The following is a 20,212-nucleotide window of genomic DNA, read 5'->3' as shown; positions in this document are numbered from 1 at the left end:
AATTGCCCCTTGACAAGGTGGTGCTGAGCTGCCGTCTTGAAGCCGCTGCAGTCCCTGAGGTGTAGGTACACCCACCGTGCTGTTAGGGAGGGAGCTCCAGGATTTGGACCCGGCGACACTGAAGGAACGGCCGATATATTTCCCAGTCAGGATGGGGGGGTGACTCTTGTAGGAGATGTTCCTTGCCTGGCACTTGTGTGGCAGGAATGTAACTTGTCACTTGTCAGCCCGAGCCTGGATATTGTCCAGGTCTTGCTGCATTTGAACATGGACTGTCCAAGGAGTCACGAATGTTGCTGAACATTGTGCAGTCATCCGCAAACATCCCCACTTCTGACCTTATGATGGAAGGTTGGTCATTGATGAAGCAGCTGAAGATGGTTGGGCGTCGGACACGACCCTGAGGAACTCCTGCAGTGATGTTCTGGAGCTGAGATGATTGACCTCCAACCATCAGAACCATCTTCCTTTGTGTCAGGTATGACTCCAACCAGCGGAGAGTTTCCCCCCTGATTCCCATTGACCCCAGTTTAGCTCGGGCTCTTTGATGCCACACTTGGTCAAAAGCTGCCTTGATGTCGAGGGCAGTCACTCCCACCTCACCTCTGGCATTCAGCTCTTTGTCCATGTTTGAACCAAGGCTGTAATGAGGTCAGGAGCTGAGTGACCCTGGGGTAACCCAAACTGAGTGTCTGAGAGCAGGTTATTGCTGAGTAAGTGATGCCTGATAGCCCTGTTGATGACTCCTTCCATCACTTTACTGATGATGGATATAAGACTGATAGGACGGTAATTGGCTGGGTTGGATTTGTCCTGTTTCTTGTGTAGAGGACGACCTGGGTAATTTTCCACATTGCCGGGTAGATGTCAGTGTTGTAGTCAATGAAATGTAGCCCCCATTGTAACACATGGAACACATCTGCTAATCTACAAACAGCAACTCCCACATCTGATTTTCACTGACATCAGTTGAGCTGAGGAACACTCTCCTTTTTTCACCTTGGAGCTCTCTCCACCACTGACACCTAGTGGCAGCAGCGTGTACCATCGATAGGATGCATTGCGACAACTCGCTAAGCCTCCTTCAGCACCTCCCAAACCCGGGACCAGTCCCACTTCGAATGGCAACGGCAGCAACTGCAGGAAAATACCATCCCCACTAACTCCGAGCTGCTCCCCATCCCGACTGGGAAATATATCGGCCGTTCCTTCAGTGTCACCGGGTCCAAATCCTGGAGCTAACTCCCTAACAGCACGGTGGGTGTACCTACACCTCGGGGACTGCAGTTGGTTCAAGAAGGCAGCTCAGCACCATCTTGTCAAGGGGCAATTAGGGATGGGCAAAAAATGTCAGATAAGCCAGAGACACCCGTTCCCCAAGAATGAATTTAACTACAGCCTTGCGAGGATTAAGCTGGACTTGGCGGGCATGTCTCCCGATTGAAACTGGAACCCGCCACCCTCCTGAACTTGGAGCTAGGAAGTGCCACCAACTGAGTCGCCACTGATGCCTGAATTAGCGCGTGTGTGCGAGCGTGGACTTTGAGAGGAAGATGGTGTCTGGTCTGTGAAAAACGCCACCAGTCAGCTCCTGACACCTTCTGTCGCCGATACACGAAAGAATGGCCAGTTAGAGGTGTTACCAGCTGAACAAACCCCTGCCAATGACTGCGGGCAACAGAGAGGCTGAACATTGGCAACGGGAATGGAAAGCTAAACTGAACAGCCAATCGCAAGAGCCAAAACGCACCTGACGATGAAGGTCCCTTTTGACTGGCGTCTACAATCGTTTGGAAAACATTTTGAAGTGCGGCCAATTTTATTGATTTGGCTCGCTGTCCATAATGCCCACGGTGGTAATTTGCCCAATCAAATTGCCGAGGACAGAAGGAGGACAAGGGGCCCAGCCGAACGCTGCCCACTGACCCCTGCCCCCCTGCCGATGGAAACGGCTTCTCCTTATTATTGCTATTTTGTGATTGAACACCTCTCATTAAAGCTTCCCTTTCACCTTCCCTGCCTCCAAGGGGAACGATTCCCTGGGCAAGCTGAGCAATGCTAGATTGCAATCTGTGGACGGCGAGACTGGTAAATAAAGCTGGAGAAACGACCGAGGTGCCTGTTCCAGCAATCGTGTTCCGCTGATCGAAACATCAGTCAGGGGAGGATTAAATCTTTCAGCCAGCACCAAGTCTGACATTTTTATTGATGCTGATTTTTATTGAGTTGGCCACTACATCACTCTTAATTCAATTCGCGGCTGCTGTAATGCCTTCTGTTCTATGCCAGGGTCTTCACTGGTAGTTAGTTGTCCTCTTCTCAATGCAGGTCGTTCCCCCTTCCGGTTCAATCGACCAAGAGGAGGCAACGCATGACCATGTCTGAGGAATGGTACAGCACACAATGTGATGCTTGTCTGGCTGAGGAAAGACAGCCAGTGACCCGGTTAATGGGCCTGGGTTTTGTTGCCTCGATGGCATCTCTGGCCCATGATCCTTTGTCCAAGGGTAGAGAATTATCCCGCCCCTCCCCCCACTCATTGCGCCTCCGTCTTCCTCCCCTTTTCAAGAAGTGACTCGAATATAATTACCTGTCCGAATACCCCTTGATTGCCATTTTCCTTCCCTTAATAATTCGGATGCGGGCAACATTGTTGTCCATCCCTAATTGACCTTGAACCGAATGTCTTGCACGGCTGTTTCAGAGGTCAGTTAAGGGTCAACCGCACTAAGAGTCCCGTTATCGACCAAATGGGTCGACCGGGCTACGTAGAAGCTCCCTGCACGAGGTTTTAATGGGCTGTATCGAGCCTGAGGGGGAACTGGTTTAGGGGCTGGTTTAGCACAGGGCTAAATTGCTGACTTTGAAAGCAGACCGAGGCAGGCTAGCAGCACGGTTCAATTCCCGTACCGGCCTCCCCGAACAGGCGCCGGAATGTGGCGACTAGGGGCTTTTCACAGTAACTTAATTTGAAGCCGACTTGTGACAATAAGCGATTTTTATTTCAACTCGAGCACTCCCATCCCATCATGCATTGGGATCTGGGATGAATTGCCAGAAAAACAGATCTTTTGCTAGTGGGGGGGAGGGGTGTTGTGGGAGTTTCACACCTATTCACCTATTCGACTACAGTGTTCCTCACTCCCCAATTGATCAGACGACACTTGGAGTTTCGGTTCGACAATTTTCTTCCAGGTGTGGCAGAGGAGCTAAGCATCCACCAGGTGGCTTGCCAGCTCCCCGATCATGGAAAACACAGAGCAATTATACCTTTCCTTATCTTTCAAGTAATTAAAGCACACCAATCATAATGAGCATGTTTGTTTAGGAGTTATCTATGTCTATTCGCCACTAATAATTAGGATTACATAATATGTAAAATAACCTAACGAGATTTATTACCAATCGTAATAGGGGCACGTATGTTTAATAATAACCTCGCCAAGCACGGCAGCTAGTTTACTTCAGCTGGCTGGATGGCTACCTGGTGATGCAGAGCGAGGGCTTCAACGTTATCTGGGGTAAGCGGAGTGGTTCCAGTCAGAGTAGCCATCATCTTACTGGATGGCAGAGCAGGTTTGATGGACCGAATGGCTTACTCCTGCTCCTAATTCTGGTCTGGAATGCACGGCCTGGAAATGTGGGGGAGGCGGAATCAATCGGGACATTCAAGAGGCCATCCGATAATTACTTGAATGGACTCAATCCACCTAACCTGCCCATCTTTGGACTGTGGGAGGAAACCGGAGCACCCGGAGGAAACCCACGCACACACGGGGAGGATGTGCAGACTCCGCACAGACAGTGACCCAAGCCGGGAATCGAACCTGGGACCCTGGAGCTGTGAAGCAATTGTGCTAACCACTGTGCTACCGCGCTGCCCTTTGGAAACAAGGATGAGAATGTGAACATGAAGATGGTGATTGACGGGGGAACGTGTTGGTCAATGAGCGTACGGGTGATCGCTGTGAGCTGAGACAGAGTTTGGGAGGAGCTGAGGGTTAGAGAGAGGGCAGCCTGTAGGCGGCCAGTCAGGAGTGTGTGGGAATGGAGGGAATCAGAGGATGAATAAACCCGTATGAGCATCATCGCAGGAAAACTATTTAAAGGGATAGCTGCTGTCATGTGAGCGTATCTTTAAGAAAGGGGCTGGTCTAGCACTGGGCTAAAGAGCTGGCTTTGAAAGCAGACCAAGCAGGCCAGCAGCACGATTCAATTCCCGTACCAGCGTCCCCGGACAGGTGCCGTAATGTGGCGACTAGGGGCTTTTCACAGTAACTTCATTTGAAGCCTACTTGTGACAATAAGCAAATTTCATTTCATTTCATTTCATTTCTAAGAAATGTACCTTTAAGAAATGGGTGTTTATCAGTGATGTCAGAGTGTGGGTGGAACTGGGCTGTCTGTCAGCTTTTTACTTTCATTTTAGGCTGTTTGCTGCAGGGTGTGTTTTAGTTTCGATGTCAGTGTTGGAGCTGAAGCCAGACAGAACAGGTTCACTGTTGATCTCTCTGCCATGAAAAGACTATCTCTTGATCATTTGGTGAATTCAGAATTATAAATGTTCTCAGTCGTGAATGTAAACCTAATGTGCTTCTGTTATTAAGGATTACTTCGTGTTGTATTCTTTGGGGGTTGTATTTGAATTGATGGTTACTAAGATGTTCACTGTTTGTTTTAAAAGGGTTAACTTGAGTTCATAGAATAAACATTGTTTTACTTTTAAAAAAATACTTTTCTTTTCCATTTCTGCTGTAGAGCTGTAGACCAACAGCTGTAGAGTGGGCCGTGTGCTCCCCATACCACAATCTAGTAAAGATTGTTGGTCAGGTGAACTCCATGATACACTTTGGGGTTCTCTAAACCCTGGCCCAGAACACTGCTTTGCAAGAAAGGCTTCAGCAAGCTGGCCTTTAATGGCACAGCCTATGCCCAGAGTTAGTTGATCTATTGCCAAGCAACACAATAGGATTGGGGGAGGAGAACCAATCACTGCTGGAGTTCATTCCCCAGGGGGAAGCATAATTCACACTCTGCCGTGAGCTAAATACTTACCTTCCTTCCCTATCATTGTCAAAGCTAAGTGATAATGACAGGTAATGGTGAAACATAACGAGAGCTACACGCTGAGTTGGTTAGTGTGGGCTGTACAGATGGGTGGTGCGTACCGTCCAGTAACATAGAGCTCGGTGCTTTGCTAAAACCAGCCCATTGAACGAAAATTAACACCCGACCCAATCCGCATAGGTTTGCCTGTCCCGCTTGATACCCTCGCGAACGACCAACCTGCCCATCCGAGCATTCAAATCTCCCAAGTTACCTCAAGTAGTCTCCTTGGAGGGAGAGGGCTGGAGGTCTCCAGTCTCCTCGATGTTGAGGTGTTTGCACTCTTCAACGGACTGGCTCGAACCTTGGCCGGGATTCTCCGACCCAGCTCCGGTTTGTAAAATCCCTGGGGAGGGGGGATGCGGGAATCCGTCCCCCCCCCCTCCCCACCCCGACGCCGGCTTCCGCATTCTCCGGTGCCAATTTTTGGGTGCCTGCGGGATCACCAACCCCCCCCCCCCCCCCCCCCCCCCCCCCCGGCGCCGCCACCCGCTTGCCCCCCCCCCCCCCGGCTATTTTCCAGGCCCCGATGGGCCGAGTGGCCGACCAGTTCGGCAGAGTCCTGCTGCCACCGGAATACTCCCCTCCCACACGGCGAGACCTGGAAGGCGAGGGTGCGGGGGCCGTCCTGGTGGGGGGAGTGGAGGGATCCGCCCCCGGGGAGGGTGGGGGTGGGGGGGCCACGGTGGCCTGGCCCGCGATCGGGGCCTACCGATCGGCGGGTGGCCTGGTTTGGTGGGGGCCGACTTTACTCTGCGCCGGACCCCGGTAGGGCTCCGCCATATTGCCCGGGGAAGGGAACCCCCGCCCATGCGCGGAAATACTCCAGCCGTTCTGCATCTACGCGGACTCGCGCCGGCCACTCGGCGCAGTCTGGAGCTGCGGAGACGACTCCGGCGGCAACCTAGCCCCGAGAAAGGCGACAATTCCTCACATTCGGGGGCCATTGACGCCGGAGTGGTTGGCATCGGTTTTCCTGCCGGAGTGGGGACATAGTCCCATTAGAGAATCCCGCCCCCTATCTTCTACATGTCCTTCAGTTGGACCAATAGCCTCTCTCTCTCTCTAGCAACCCGATCCAAATGTTGTATGGTTGTGAACTCCCCTGTCAAGTACCTCCCTCACTCTCCTGTTGTCAAGGGGCTGTAAGTCGAGTCTACCTCACCTATTCTCAGATGTTTAACTCTTTAAGCCCCAGAAGCATTTTTGTGACTTTATCTATTCATTCGTGGGCAGCACGGTAGCACAGTGGTTAGCACAGTTGCTTCACAGCTCCAGGGTCCCAGGTTCGATTCCCGGCTGGGTCACTGTCTGTGTGGAGTCTGCACGTTCTCCCCAAATGTGTGCGTGGGTTTCCTCCGGGTGCTCCGGTTTCCTCCCACAGTCCAAAGATGTGTAGGTTAGGGGGGTTGGCCATGATCAATTGCCCTTAGTGTCCAAAACAGGTGGGGTTATGGGGATAGGGTGGAGGTGTGGGCTTGGGTGGGGTGTTCTTTCCAGGGGCTGGTGCAGACTCAGTGGGCCGAATGGCCTCCTTCTGCACTGTAAATTCTATGATTCTGTGATTCAACAGGTGAGGGTATCGCTGGCCAGGCCAGTGTTTATTGTCCATCCCTAATTGCCCCTTGACAAGGTGGTGCTGAGCTGCCGTCTTGAATCCGCTGCAGTCCCTGAGGTGTAGGTACACCCACCGTGCTGTTAGGGACGGAGCTCCAGGATTTGGACCCGGCGACACTGAAGGAACGGCCGATATATTTCCCAGTCAGGATGGGGAGTGACTTGGAGGGGAAGCTCCAGGTGGGGATGAACCCAGGTATCTGCTGCTCTTGTCCTTCTAGATGGTGGTGGCCGTGGGTTTGGAAGGTGCTGCCTGAGGAACCTCGGTGAGTTCCTGCAGTGAATCTTGTCGATGGTGCACACGGCTGACACTGTCCATCGGAGGTGGAGGGAGTGAATGTTTGTGGAAGGGACGCCAATCAAGCGGGGCTGCTTTGTCCTCCTACTGCACCTCTTTCTAAGTCCAGTATCCCATTCCTGAGGTGCATTGCCTGGAATTGAATGAAGTGTTCCAGATGGGGAGGCCGAACTATAAAACTGTATTTAGGCCAATCCACCTGCCCTGCACATCTTTGGGTTGTGGGGGCGGAAGCCACGCAGACACGGGGAGAATGTGCAAACTGCACACGGGCAGTGACCCAGGGCCAGGATCGAACCCGGCTCCTCTGCGCCGCTGTCCCAGTGCTAACCACTGCGCCACATGCCGCCGGCCAATACTCGATTAACCCTTGGGGGCAGGTTGGGAGGTGGGGGGGAAACGGAAGACGATGGCTGACACAGTGATGATGTCACTGAGCTCGTCATCCACCGGCCTAACCTGATAGGAAGTGGGGAAAAGGTCCAAGTTCCACCAAAGAGGCAGGTGGAACTTAAATTAATCAAAGTCACCTGGAATAAAAGCGAGTCTCAGCAATAGTGCGCAAAAAAAACCATCATAAACTGTTGTGACAATCCATCTGGGTCACTAATGCCCTTTAGGGGAGGGAATCTACCGTCCTGACCGGGTCTGGCCTACATGTCACTCACAGCAATTCTTAACTGCCTCTGAAGGACAACTAAGGATGTAGTTCAACTGGTGGATTGGGTGCCTGTGTGTACGGAGGCAGATGTGTGTATTTGGGGGGGGGGGGGGGGTGTATGCGTGTATGTGTGTGTGTATATGCGGGTGTACATGTGGATTAGTGTGTGGGGGGTGTGCGCATATGTGTGAATGGACGGGGGGGTGTATTTGACTGTGGGTATGTGCCTGAGTATACATGAGCATAGGGGCTGGTTTAGCTCACTCAAACAAATATCGCTGGCTTTTAAAGCAGACCAAGCAGGCCAGCAGCTTGGTTCGATTCCCGTACCAGCCTCCCCGGACAGGCGCCGGAATGTGGCGACTAGGGGCTTTTCACAGTAACTTCATTGAAGCCTACGCGTGACAATAAGCGATTTTCATTTCATGTGTCTGGGTGGATGTATTTGTGTGTGTGAGCATGGGTGTGTGTGTATTTGTGTATATATGTGCATGGGCAGGTGTGTGCATTTGTGGGCTGTGGGTGTATATATGTGTGCACAGGTATGTGTGTAGGTGGTTGTATGTATTAATGTGTAATTGTGTGGGCACAGGCAGGTGTGTGTATTTGTGACCGTGTGTGTGTGTGTGTGTGTGTGTGTGTGTGTGAGTGTGTATATTTGTTTCTGGATGTGTATGCATATTTGATTGCGGGCATACATGCACGGGTGTGTGTTCACATGTGTGTGTGTGCAAAGAGGGGTGGATGTGTGTGCAGATGCAGTGTTATCGCTGTCATCGCTGTTTCTGGGATCTTGCCTGCAGTTTTTCCTGACCGAGAACGATGACAACACTTTCCTTGGCTGGAGAGTGTGTCAGGGATGTGCTGAGCTGGGGAGCGGCGCCGTGGTAACGAAGGTCTTTCTTTTGACTTTGTACGCTGCTGTTACTGCAGTGCGATAAGTCTGGACAGCTCGACAAAGCATGACTGATAACTGCAATCAAATAACTCTCATCTTCGCACGATAAAAACACCAGCGAGGTGGGGGGAGGAGGGGGGCAGGGAGCTGGACTAATGCAATTAAAATTTAATCTTCTAATTCACAGAAAAGCACAGTTTCTGGGAAGCGAGCATCCTTTTAAGTGGACTGTCAATGTGCCGAGGAGCTTCTATCAGTCACTGCTGTTCACAGATTCACCTTCAACAGTGGGTTCCCGTCAATAACTCCAACACCAGCAACACCATCTCCCAATTGAACTCCGCTTCCTGCAGATATCAGCATTGTCATCCATCAGCCAGCCACTCCTTATATTGATTCAGCCTCACCATCACCTAGCATAGTGGTTAGCACGATTGCTTCACAGCTCCAGGGTCCCAGTTTCGATTCCTGGCTTGGGTCACTGTCTGTGCGGAGTCTGCACATCCTCCCCCTGTGTGCGTGGGTTTCCTCCGGGCGCTCCGGTTTCCTCCCACAGTACAAAGATGTGCAGGTTAGGTGGATTGGCCGTGCTAAATTGCTCTTAGTGTCCAAAAAGGTTGGGTGGGGTTACTGGGTTCCGGGGACAGGGTGGAGGTGTGGGCTTAAGTGGGGTGCCCTTTCTGAGGGCCGGTGCAGACTCAATGGGCTGAATGGCCTCCTTCTGCACTGTAAATTCTATGATTCTATGATCACCTGCCCACAATTTGTCTTCCTCGCATTTTGGGGGTGGGGTGGGGGTGGGGTGGGGGTGGGGGGTGGGGGGTAGGGACAATGTTGTAATCGGGCTAGGCGTGTAACGCTCTGTGGAATGGGGTTCAAATCCCGCCAGGGCAGATGGTGATACGCGAGTTCAATAGAAACTCACAATTAAAGGTTTAACGATGGCCTGGAAACCAGTCTCGATTATCATTTTTTTTTAAACACCTAGTTCACTTCAGGAGAGGAGCAAGGTCTTCACTGTGCAAGACCTTTAATTGCCCTCTCAAACTGCCCAGCAGGCCACTCAGTTCAAGGGTAATTAAGCTTGGACAAGGAATATCTGTCAAATCAGCGACAGCTGCATGTCAGGAAAGAATAGAAATTCCTGGGTCCACACACCCTCGATGGGGGACAGTAAACTGGAACGGATAATTGGACACACTTAGAAAGCCAGTCTATCATCGCAATGCTGCACTGACAGAGGGTCAGTACTGAGGGAGTGCTGCACTGTCAGAGGGTCAGTACTGAGGGAGTGCTGCACCGTCAGAGGGTCAGTACTGAGGGAGTGCAGCACTGACAGAGGGTCAGTACTGAGGGAATGCTGCACTGTCAGAGGGTCAGTACTGAGGGAGTGCTGCACTGTCAGAGGGTCAGTATTGAGGGAGTGCCGCACTGTCAGAGGGTCAGTACTGTGGGAGTGCTGCACTATCAGAGGGTCAGTACTGAGGGTGCTGCACTGTCAGAGGGTCAGTACTGAGGGAGTGCCGCACTGTCAGAGGGTCAGTACTGAGGGAGTGCTGCACTGTCAGAGGGTCAGTATTGAGGGAGTGCTGCACTGTCAGAGGGTCAGTACTGAGGGAGTGCAGCACTGTCAGAGGGTCAGTACTGAGGGGGTGCTCCACTGTCAGAGGGTCAGTACTGAGGGAGTGCTCCACTGTCAGAGGGTCAGTACTGAGGGCGTGCCGCACTGTCAGAGGGTCAGTACTGAGGGAGCGCTGCACTATCAGAGGGTCAGTACTGAGGGTGTGCCGCACTGTCAGAGGTTCAGTACTGAGGGAGCGCTGCACTGTCAGAGGGTCAGTATTGAGGGAGTGCCGCACTGTCAGAGGGTCAGTACTGTGGGAGTGCTGCACTATCAGAGGGTCAGTACTGAGGGTGCTGCACTGTCAGAGGGTCAGTACTGAGGGAGTGCCGCACTGTCAGAGGGTCAGTACTGAGGGAGTGCTGCACTGTCAGAGGGTCAGTATTGAGGGAGTGCTGCACTGTCAGAGGGTCAGTACTGAGGGAGTGCTGCACTGTCAGAGGGTCAGTACTGAGGGAGTGCAGCACTGTCAGAGGGTCAGTACTGAGGGAGTGCTCCACTGTCAGAGGGTCAGTACTGAGGGAGTGCTCCACTGTCAGAGGGTCAGTACTGAGGGCGTGCCGCACTGTCAGAGGGTCAGTACTGAGGGAGCGCTGCACTATCAGAGGGTCAGTACTGAGGGTGTGCCGCACTGTCAGAGGGTCAGTACTGAGGGAGCGCTGCACTGTCAGAGGGTCGGTACTGAGGGAGTGCTGCACTGTCAGGAGGTCAGTACTGAGGGAGTGCTGCACAGTCAGAGGGTCAGTACGGAGGGAGTGCCGCACTGTCAGAGGGTCAGTACTGAGGGAGTGCCGCACTGTCAGAGGGTCAGTACTGAGGGAGTGCTGCACTGTCAGAGGGTCAGTACTGAGCGAGTGCTGCACTGTCAGAAGGTCGGTGCTGAGGGAGTGCTGCACGGTCAGATGGTCAGTACTGAGGGAGTGCTGCACTGTCAGAGGGTCAGTACTGAGGGAGTGCTGCACTGTCAGAGGGTCAGTACTGAGGGAGGGCTGCACTGTCAGAGGGTCAGTGCTGAGGGAGTGCTGCACTGTCAGACGGTCAGTACTGAGGGAGTGCTGCACTGTCAGATGGTCAGTACTGAGGGAGTGCCACACTGTCAGAGGGTCAGTACTGAGGGAGTGCCGCACTGTCAGAGGGTCAGTACTGAGGGAGTGCTGCACTGTCAGAGGGTCAGTACTGAGGGAGTGCTGCACTGTCAGAGGGTCAGTATTGAGGGAGTGTCGCACTGTCAGAGGGTCAGTACTGAGGGAGTGCTGCACTGTCAGGGGGTCAGTACTGAGGGAGTGCTGCACTGTCAGAGGGTCAGTATTGAGGGAGTGTCGCTCTGACAGAGGGTCAGTGCTGAGGGAATGCCGCATTGTCAGAGGGTCAGTACTGAGGGAGTGCTGCACTGTCAGAGGGTCAGTATTGAGGGAGTGTCGCACTGTCAGAGGGTCAGTACTGAGGGAGTGCTGCACTGTCAGGGGGTCAGTACTGAGGGAGTGCTGCACTGTCAGAGGGTCAGTACTGAGGGAGCGCCGCACCGTCAGAAGGTCAGTACTCAGGGAGTGCTGCACTGTCAGAGGGTCAGTACTGAGGGAGTGCTGCACTGTCAGAAGGTCGGTGCTGAGGGAGTGCTGCACTGTCAGATGGTCAATACTGAGGGAGTGCTGCACTGCAAGAGGGTCAGTACTGAGGGAGTGCTGCACTGTCAGAGGGTCAGTACTGAGGGAGTGCTGCACTGTCAGAGGGTCAGTATTGAGGGAGTGTCGCTCTGACAGAGGGTCAGTGCTGAGGGAATGCCGCATTGTCAGAGGGTCAGTACTGAGGGAGTGCTGCACTGTCAGAGGGTCAGTATTGAGGGAGTGTCGCACTGTCAGAGGGTCAGTACTGAGGGAGTGCTGCACTGTCAGAGGGTCAGTGCTGAGGGAGTGCCGCACTGTCAGAGGGTCAGTACTGAGGGAGTGCTGCACTGTCAGAGGGTCAGTACTGAGGGAGTGCTGCACTGTCAGAGGGTCAATACTGAGGGAGTGCTGCACTGTCAGAGGGTCAGTACTGAGGGAGTGCTGCACTGTCAGAGGGTCAGTACTGAGGGAGTGCTGCACTGTCAGAGGGTCAGTACTGATGGAGTGCTGCACTTTCAGATGGTCAGTACTGAGGGAGTGCTGCACTGTCAGAGGGTCAGTACTGAGGGAGTGCCGCACTGTCAGAGGGTCAGTACTGAGGGAGTCTCTGCACTGTCAGAGGGTCAGTACTGAGGGAGAGCTGCACTGTCAGAGGGTCAGTACTGAGGGAGTGCCGCACTGTCAGAGGGTCAGTACTGAGGGAGTCTCTGCACTGTCAGAGGGTCAGTACTGAGGGAGTGCTGCACTGTCAGAGGGTCAGTACTGAGGGAGTGCAGCACTGCCAGAGGGTCAGTACTGAGGGAGTGCTGCACTGTCAGAGGGTCAGTACTGAGGGAGTCTCTGCACTGTCAGAGGGTCAGTACTGAGGGAGTGCCGCACTGTCAGAGGGTCAGTACTGAGGGAGTGCTGCACTGTCAGAGGGTCAGTACTGAGGCAGTGCCACACTGTCAGAGGGTCGGTACTGAGGGAGTGCCGCACTGTCAGAGGGTCAGTACTGAGGGAGTGCCGCACTGTCAAAGGGTCAGTACTGAGGGAGTGCCGCACTGTCAGAGGGTCAGTACTGAGGGAGTGCTGCACTGTCAGAGGGTCAGTACTGAGGGAATGCTGCACTGTCAGAGGGTCAGTACCGAGGGAGTGCTGCACTGTCAGAGGGTCAGTACTGAGGGAGCGCAGCACTGTCAGAAGGTCAGTACTGAGGGAGTTCTGCACTGTCAGAGGGTCAGTACTGAGGGAGTGCTGCACTGTCAGAAGGTCGGTGCTGAGGGAGTGCTGTACTGTCAGAGGGTCAGTACTGAGGGAGTGCTGCACTGTCCGATGGTCAGTACTGAGGGAGTGCTGCACTGTCAGAGGGTCAGTACTGAGGGAGTGCTGCACTGTCAGAGGGTCGGTGCTGAGGGAGTGCTGCACTGTCAGTGGGTCAGTACTGAGAGAGTGCTGCACAGTCAGAGGGTCAGTACTGAGGGAGTGCCGCACTGTCAGGGTCGGTACTGAGGGAGTGCTGCACTGTCAGTGGGTCAGTACTGAGGGAGTGCTGCACTGTCAGAGGGTCAGTACTGAGGGAGTGCCGCACTGTCAGAGGGTCAGTACTGAGGGAGTGCTGCACTGTCAGTGGGTCAGTACTGAGGGAGTGCTGCACTGTCAGAGGGTCAGTACTGAGGGAGTGCCGCACTGTCAGAGGGTCAGCACTGAGGGAGTGCTGCACTGTCAGAGGGTCAGTGCTGAGGGAGTGCTGCACTGTCAGAGGGTCAGTACTGAGGGAGTGCTGCACTGTCAGAGGGTCAGTACTGAGGGAGTGCTGCACTGTCAGAGGGTCAGTACTGAGGTCGTGCTCCACTGTCAGAGAGTCAGTACTGAGGGCGTGCCGCACTGTCAGAGGGTCAGTACTGAGGGAGCGCTGCACTGTCAGAGGGTCAGTACTGAGGGCGTGCTGCACTGTCAGAGGGTCAGTACTGAGGGAGCGCTGCACTGTCAGAGGGTCGGTACTGAGGGAGTGCTGCACTGTCAGGGGGTCAGTACTGAGGAAGTGCTGCACTGTCAAAGGGTCAATACTGAGCGAGTGCTGCACTGTCAGAGGGTCAGTACTGAGGGAGTGCCGCACTGTCAGAGGGTCAGTACTGAGGGAGTGCTGCACTGTCAGAGGGTCAGTACTGAGCGAGTGCTGCACTGTCAGAGGGTCAGTACTGAGGGAGTGCAGCACTGACAGAGGGTCAGTACTGAGGGAATGCTGCACTGTCAGAGGGTCAGTACTGAGGGAGTGCTGCACTGTCAGAGGGTCAGTATTGAGGGAGTGCCGCACTGTCAGAGGGTCAGTACTGTGGGAGTGCTGCACTATCAGAGGGTCAGTACTGAGGGTGCTGCACTGTCAGAGGGTCAGTACTGAGGGAGTGCCGCACTGTCAGAGGGTCAGTACTGAGGGAGTGCTGCACTGTCAGAGGGTCAGTATTGAGGGAGTGCTGCACTGTCAGAGGGTCAGTACTGAGGGAGTGCAGCACTGTCAGAGGGTCAGTACTGAGGGGGTGCTCCACTGTCAGAGGGTCAGTACTGAGGGAGTGCTCCACTGTCAGAGGGTCAGTACTGAGGGCGTGCCGCACTGTCAGAGGGTCAGTACTGAGGGAGCGCTGCACTATCAGAGGGTCAGTACTGAGGGTGTGCCGCACTGTCAGAGGTTCAGTACTGAGGGAGCGCTGCACTGTCAGAGGGTCAGTATTGAGGGAGTGCCGCACTGTCAGAGGGTCAGTACTGTGGGAGTGCTGCACTATCAGAGGGTCAGTACTGAGGGTGCTGCACTGTCAGAGGGTCAGTACTGAGGGAGTGCCGCACTGTCAGAGGGTCAGTACTGAGGGAGTGCTGCACTGTCAGAGGGTCAGTATTGAGGGAGTGCTGCACTGTCAGAGGGTCAGTACTGAGGGAGTGCTGCACTGTCAGAGGGTCAGTACTGAGGGAGTGCAGCACTGTCAGAGGGTCAGTACTGAGGGAGTGCTCCACTGTCAGAGGGTCAGTACTGAGGGAGTGCTCCACTGTCAGAGGGTCAGTACTGAGGGCGTGCCGCACTGTCAGAGGGTCAGTACTGAGGGAGCGCTGCACTATCAGAGGGTCAGTACTGAGGGTGTGCCGCACTGTCAGAGGGTCAGTACTGAGGGAGCGCTGCACTGTCAGAGGGTCGGTACTGAGGGAGTGCTGCACTGTCAGGAGGTCAGTACTGAGGGAGTGCTGCACAGTCAGAGGGTCAGTACGGAGGGAGTGCCGCACTGTCAGAGGGTCAGTACTGAGGGAGTGCCGCACTGTCAGAGGGTCAGTACTGAGGGAGTGCTGCACTGTCAGAGGGTCAGTACTGAGCGAGTGCTGCACTGTCAGAAGGTCGGTGCTGAGGGAGTGCTGCACGGTCAGATGGTCAGTACTGAGGGAGTGCTGCACTGTCAGAGGGTCAGTACTGAGGGAGTGCTGCACTGTCAGAGGGTCAGTACTGAGGGAGGGCTGCACTGTCAGAGGGTCAGTGCTGAGGGAGTGCTGCACTGTCAGACGGTCAGTACTGAGGGAGTGCTGCACTGTCAGATGGTCAGTACTGAGGGAGTGCCACACTGTCAGAGGGTCAGTACTGAGGGAGTGCCGCACTGTCAGAGGGTCAGTACTGAGGGAGTGCTGCACTGTCAGGGGGTCAGTACTGAGGGAGTGCTGCACTGTCAGAGGGTCAGTATTGAGGGAGTGTCGCACTGTCAGAGGGTCAGTACTGAGGGAGTGCTGCACTGTCAGGGGGTCAGTACTGAGGGAGTGCTGCACTGTCAGAGGGTCAGTATTGAGGGAGTGTCGCTCTGACAGAGGGTCAGTGCTGAGGGAATGCCGCATTGTCAGAGGGTCAGTACTGAGGGAGTGCTGCACTGTCAGAGGGTCAGTATTGAGGGAGTGTCGCACTGTCAGAGGGTCAGTACTGAGGGAGTGCTGCACTGTCAGGGGGTCAGTACTGAGGGAGTGCTGCACTGTCAGAGGGTCAGTACTGAGGGAGCGCCGCACCGTCAGAAGGTCAGTACTCAGGGAGTGCTGCACTGTCAGAGGGTCAGTACTGAGGGAGTGCTGCACTGTCAGAAGGTCGGTGCTGAGGGAGTGCTGCACTGTCAGATGGTCAATACTGAGGGAGTGCTGCACTGCAAGAGGGTCAGTACTGAGGGAGTGCTGCACTGTCAGAGGGTCAGTACTGAGGGAGTGCTGCACTGTCAGAGGGTCAGTATTGAGGGAGTGTCGCTCTGACAGAGGGTCAGTGCTGAGGGAGTGCTGCACTGTCAGAGGGTCAGTACTGAGGGAGTGCTGCACTGTCAGAGGGTCAGTACTGAGGGAGTGCCGCATTGTCAGAGGGTCAGTACTGAGGGAGTGCTGCACTGTCAGAGGGTCAGTATTGAGGGAGTGTCGCACTGTCAGAGGGTCAGTACTGAGGGAGTGCTGCACTGTCAGAGGGTCAGTGCTGAGGGAGTGCCGCACTGTCAGAGGGTCAGTACTGAGGGAGTGCTGCACTGTCAGAGGGTCAGTACTGAGGGAGTGCTGCACTGTCAGAGGGTCAATACTGAGGGAGTGCTGCACTGTCAGAGGGTCAGTACTGAGGGAGTGCTGCACTGTCAGAGGGTCAGTACTGAGGGAGTGCTGCACTGTCAGAGGGTCAGTACTGATGGAGTGCTGCACTTTCAGATGGTCAGTACTGAGGGAGTGCTGCACTGTCAGAGGGTCAGTACTGAGGGAGTGCCGCACTGTCAGAGGGTCAGTACTGAGGGAGTCTCTGCACTGTCAGAGGGTCAGTACTGAGGGAGAGCTGCACTGTCAGAGGGTCAGTACTGAGGGAGTGCCGCACTGTCAGAGGGTCAGTACTGAGGGAGTCTCTGCACTGTCAGAGGGTCAGTACTGAGGGAGTGCTGCACTGTCAGAGGGTCAGTACTGAGGGAGTGCAGCACTGCCAGAGGGTCAGTACTGAGGGAGTGCTGCACTGTCAGAGGGTCAGTACTGAGGGAGTCTCTGCACTGTCAGAGGGTCAGTACTGAGGGAGTGCCGCACTGTCAGAGGGTCAGTACTGAGGGAGTGCTGCACTGTCAGAGGGTCAGTACTGAGGCAGTGCCACACTGTCAGAGGGTCGGTACTGAGGGAGTGCCGCACTGTCAGAGGGTCAGTACTGAGGGAGTGCCGCACTGTCAAAGGGTCAGTACTGAGGGAGTGCCGCACTGTCAGAGGGTCAGTACTGAGGGAGTGCTGCACTGCCAGAGGGTCAGTACTGAGGGAATGCTGCACTGTCAGAGGGTCAGTACCGAGGGAGTGCTGCACTGTCAGAGGGTCAGTACTGAGGGAGCGCAGCACTGTCAGAAGGTCAGTACTGAGGGAGTTCGGCACTGTCAGAGGGTCAGTACTGAGGGAGTGCTGCACTGTCAGAAGGTCGGTGCTGAGGGAGTGCTGTACTGTCAGAGGGTCAGTACTGAGGGAGTGCTGCACTGTCCGATGGTCAGTACTGAGGGAGTGCTGCACTGTCAGAGGGTCAGTACTGAGGGAGTGCTGCACTGTCAGAGGGTCGGTGCTGAGGGAGTGCTGCACTGTCAGTGGGTCAGTACTGAGAGAGTGCTGCACAGTCAGAGGGTCAGTACTGAGGGAGTGCCGCACTGTCAGGGTCGGTACTGAGGGAGTGCTGCACTGTCAGAGGGTCAGTACTGAGGGAGTGCTGCACTGTCAGAGGGTCAGTACTGAGGGAGTGCTGCACTGTCAGTGGGTCAGTACTGAGGGAGTGCTGCACTGTCAGAGGGTCAGTACTGAGGGAGTGCCGCACTGTCAGAGGGTCAGCACTGAGGGAGTGCTGCACTGTCAGAGGGTCAGTGCTGAGGGAGTGCTGCACTGTCAGAGGGTCAGTACTGAGGGAGTGCTGCACTGTCAGAGGGTCAGTACTGAGGGAGTGCTGCACTGTCAGAGGGTCAGTACTGAGGTCGTGCTCCACTGTCAGAGAGTCAGTACTGAGGGCGTGCCGCACTGTCAGAGGGTCAGTACTGAGGGAGCGCTGCACTGTCAGAGGGTCAGTACTGAGGGCGTGCTGCACTGTCAGAGGGTCAGTACTGAGGGAGCGCTGCACTGTCAGAGGGTCGGTACTGAGGGAGTGCTGCACTGTCAGGGGGTCAGTACTGAGGAAGTGCTGCACTGTCAAAGGGTCAATACTGAGCGAGTGCTGCACTGTCAGAGGGTCAGTACTGAGGGAGTGCCGCACTGTCAGAGGGTCAGTACTGAGGGAGTGCTGCACTGTCAGAGGGTCAGTACTGAGCGAGTGCTGCACTGTCAGAGGGTCAGTACTGAGGGAGTGCCGCACTGTCAGAGGGTCAGTACTGAGGGAGTGCTGCACTGTCAGAGGGTCAGTACTGAGGGAGTGCTGCACTGTCAGAGGGTCAGTACTGAGGGAGTGCTGCACTGTCAGAGGGTCAGTACCGAGGGAGTGCTGCACTGTCAGATGGTCAGTTCTGAGGGAGTGCCACACTGTCAGAGGGTCAGTACTGAGGGAGTGCTGCACTGTCAGAGGGTCAGTACTGAGGGAGCGCCGCACTGTCAGAAGGTCAGTACTGAGGGAGTGCTGCACTGTCAGAGGGTCAGTACTGAGGGAGTGCTGCACTGTCAGAGGGTCAGTGCTGAGGGAGTGCTGCACTGTCAGAGGGTCAGTACTGAGGTAGTGCTGCACTGTCAGATGGTCAGTACTGAGGGAGTGCCACACTGTAAGAGGGTCAGTACTGAGGGAGTGCTGCACTGTCAGAGGGTCAGTACTGAGGGAGCGCCGCACTGTCAGAAGGTCAGTACTCAGGGAGTGCTGCACTGTCAGAGGGTCAGTACTGAGGGAGTGCTGCACTGTCAGAAGGTCGGTGCTGAGGGAGTGCTGCACTGTCAGTGGATCAGTACTGAGGGAGTGCTGCACAGTCAGAGGGTCAGTACTGAGGGAGTGCTGCACTGTCAGTGGGTCAGTACTGAGGGAGTGCTGCACTGTCAGAGGGTCAGTACTGAGGGAGTGCCGCACTGTCAGAGGGTCAGTACTGAGGGAATTCTGCACTGTCAGTGGGTCAGTACTGAGGGAGTGCTGCACTGTCAGAGGGTCAGTACTGAGGGAGTGCCGCACTGTCAGAGGGTCAGCACTGAGGGAGTGCTGCACTGTCAGAGGGTCAGTGCTGAGGGAGTGCTGCACTGTCAGAGGGTCAGTACTGAGGGAGTGCTGCACTGTCAGAAGGTCAGTGCTGAGGGAGTTCTGCACTGTCAGAGGGTCAGTACTGAGGGAGTGCTGCACTGTCAGAGGGTTAGTACTGAGGGAATGCTGCACTGTCAGAGGGTCAGTACTGAGGGAGTGCTGCACTGTAAGAGGGTCAGTACTGAGGGAGTGCTGCACTGTCAGAGGGTCAGTACTGAGGGAGTGCTGCACTGTCAGAGGGTCAGTACTGAGGGAGTGCCGCACTGACAGAGGGTCAGTACTGAGGGAGTGCCGCACTGTCGGAGGGTCAGTACTGAGGGAGTGCTGCACTGTCAGAGGGTCAGTACTCAGGGAGTGCTGCACTGTCAGAGGGTCAGTACTGAGGGAGTGCTGCACTGTCAGACGGTCGGTGCTGAGGGAGTGCTGCACTGTCAGTGGGTCAGTACTGAGGGAGTGCTGCACTGTCAGAGGGTCAGTACTGAGGGAGTGCCGCACTGTCAGAGGGTCAGTACTGAGGGAATTCTGCACTGTCAGTGGGTCAGTACTGAGGGAGTGCTGCACTGTCAGAGGGTCAGTACTGAGGGAGTGCCGCACTGTCAGAGGGTCAGCACTGAGGGAGTGCTGCACTGTCAGAGGGTCAGTGCTGAGGGAGTGCTGCACTGTCAGAGGGTCAGTACTGAGGGAGTGCTGCACTGTCAGAAGGTTAGTACTGAGGGAATGCTGCACTGTCAGAGGGTCAGTACTGAGGGAGTGCTGCACTGTAAGAGGGTCAGTACTGAGGGAGTGCTGCACTGTCAGAGGGTCAGTACTGAGGGAGTGCTGCACTGTCAGAGGGTCAGTACTGAGGGAGTGCCGCACTGACAGAGGGTCAGTACTGAGGGAGTGCCGCACTGTCGGAGGGTCAGTACTGAGGGAGTGCTGCACTGTCAGAGGGTCAGTACTGAGGGAGTGCCGCACTGTCAGGGGGTCAGCACTGAGTGAGTGCTGCACTGTCAGAGGGTCAGTACTGAGGGAGTGCCGCACTGTCAGAGGGTCAGTACTGAGGGAGTGCCGCACTGTCAGAGGGTCAGTACTGAGGGAATGCTGCACTGTCAGAGGGTCAGTGCTGAGGGAATGCTGCACTGTCAGAGGGTCAGTACTGAGGGAGTGCTGCACTGTCAGAGGGTCAGTACTGAGGGAGTGCCGCACTGTCAGGGGGTCAGCACTGAGTGAGTGCTGCACTGTTGGAGG

The 20,212-nt window shown here is 55.0% G+C and overlaps 1 protein-coding gene across 2 annotated transcripts in view; it reads left to right on the top strand.

Moving 5' to 3' along the window:
* The window catches only part of LOC119976287 (regulator of G-protein signaling 3-like), a 139,309-nt gene that overhangs the window by 103,357 nt on the left and 15,740 nt on the right, over positions 1–20,212 (top strand). The gene's annotated exons all lie outside the window — the stretch shown is intronic.

Source organism: Scyliorhinus canicula, chromosome 13 (assembly GCF_902713615.1).
Source record: "Scyliorhinus canicula chromosome 13, sScyCan1.1, whole genome shotgun sequence".
Taxonomy (NCBI): Eukaryota; Metazoa; Chordata; class Chondrichthyes; order Carcharhiniformes; family Scyliorhinidae; genus Scyliorhinus; species Scyliorhinus canicula.
The sequence above is the reverse complement of the archived record's forward strand: the minus strand, read 5'-3'. Positions and strand labels throughout refer to the sequence as shown.